Source organism: Charadrius vociferus, unplaced genomic scaffold, assembly GCF_000708025.1.
Source record: "Charadrius vociferus isolate BGI_N301 unplaced genomic scaffold, ASM70802v2 scaffold429, whole genome shotgun sequence".
NCBI classification, from domain to species: domain Eukaryota; kingdom Metazoa; phylum Chordata; class Aves; order Charadriiformes; family Charadriidae; genus Charadrius; species Charadrius vociferus.
This window is the reverse complement of record NW_009650250.1, coordinates 2,294,654-2,296,608: the sequence shown is the minus strand read 5'-3', so window position 1 is coordinate 2,296,608 and position 1,955 is coordinate 2,294,654.

The window sequence follows — 1,955 nt, the reverse complement described above, 5'->3', positions numbered from 1 at the left end:
GTGGGCAGCAGGGCCAGGGAGGGGATGCTGCCCCTCTGCTCCCCTCTGGTGAGACCCCACCTGGAGTACTGCCTTCAGCTCTGGAGCCCTCAGCACGGGAACGACATGGACCTGTTGGAGCGAGTCCAGAGGAGGGCCACAAAAATGATGACAGGGATGGAAAACCTCTCCTGGGAGGACAGGCTGAGAGAGTTGGGGTTGTTCAGCCTGGAGAAGAGAAGGCTCCAGGGAGACCTTATAGCCCCTTCCTACAGGAGAGATAGAGACAAACCTTTTAGCAGGGCCTGTTGCGATAGAACAAGGGGTAACAGTTTTAAACTAAAAGAGGGAAGAGTTAGACTAGATAGAAGGAAGAAATTTTTTATGATGAGGGTGGTGAAACACTGGCAGAGGTTGCCCAGAGAGGTGAGAGATGCGCCATCCCTGGAAATATCCAAGGTCAGGTCGGATGGGCTACGTACAACCTGATCTAGTTGAAGATGTCCCTTCCCATGGCAGGGGGATTGGACTAGATGACCTTTGAAGGTCCCTTCCAACCCAAACTATTCTATGGCCCCGTGATTGCCCCAGTCACCTCTCCTGACAGACAGTGACAGCATTGCTGCGCTGGACACTGCCCCGACCAGGGTGCGTGACCCTCTGGTAGGGCCACCCGCCATGGGGTGTCCGCAACAGGAGATCTGCCTGGCAGGGAGGAAAGCAGGATGAAATTAGTAGCCATCGGCAAGATTTCTGGGTGATTGTCAAGAAAGCTGGTGATCGAAGCAGATACCTTTGCAGCTGCACAGTGTGAGGCATCGCGGGGACATAAAAGATTGTCCCGGCCTTGAAAGACAGTGCGCTACACCTTCCTCACGTCAGTCTTCAGGCCTATAAAGATACCAGCACAAAGAAAGTAATTGCACTAGACATTAATGGCAGGGGACAGCATGAAACTTTATGTGTACATAGAAACTCCTCTGGTGATCCCTGCCCAATGGTTTTCATTAAAAATAGAATATAAATATAAACAAACACACTGATCAGATGAATAGCTGTGAAGGGAACACGGAAGGAAGACGCATCTAGAGAACAATTTGTTCACACAACTCCCGTACAGGAATGACTGGAAGTTTCATAAAAGAGATGTAAAGCGTTCCAAGGACACTTATGCTTTCTCTCGAAAATTTGGATGTAAAGTAGACTGAAAGTAGTAGACCTTGACAAAATGATTGGAACTACGTTTGAGCCATTTTTTTGGTGAGTTAATTGTCCCAAGTTATGTGGCCAAATATAAAATGCAAGACAATACAATTTTAAGTGTTCCTTTGCTGGCAGAATTTTTATTTATATCTTCCAAGTCTTATTCTGTCCTGGATGTCTTCAAATTACAAATGTCTATCCATTTTTTGTAATAATTCACAATGTGACATATTTGTTATTTGCCAGCTCTTAATCGAGTTACACAGTAGATACAACCAAGGTCAATGGTCTATACAGGCACTAAAATTGGTATTTCAGGTAAATACTGACACCATCACATAAATATCAATGTTTGATAATTTTTCTGATTAAATAATAAGATACAAATAATGGGAAAACTGGGCACACCTTAAAAGGAAGAAGGAGAGAAAAAGAGCTGTAATTTGTTTTGTGCTAAGGGTGTACTGCAAACACGAGTTTATCAGGGTCAGGTGGGCAGAAACCTTAGGAAGGAACACGATCGGCTTCATCTAGGGCTTTGTCACCTAATGGTCACACAGATTTTCATGCGGCTTATTGTTTTTTACAATTGTTGATTATAGTAAAATTAATTTCTTCTAGATAAAAAAAAAATCCTCGCATAAATAAATCAAAGCCCTTATTATCATCTCAGCAGTTTTCCTAGCAGGTGTGCACCTTCAAGAAATTGATAAATAACGCAAAGTGAAGGTGTGAAGGATTCTGCGTTAACATTTTTATGATACAGTGTTTAG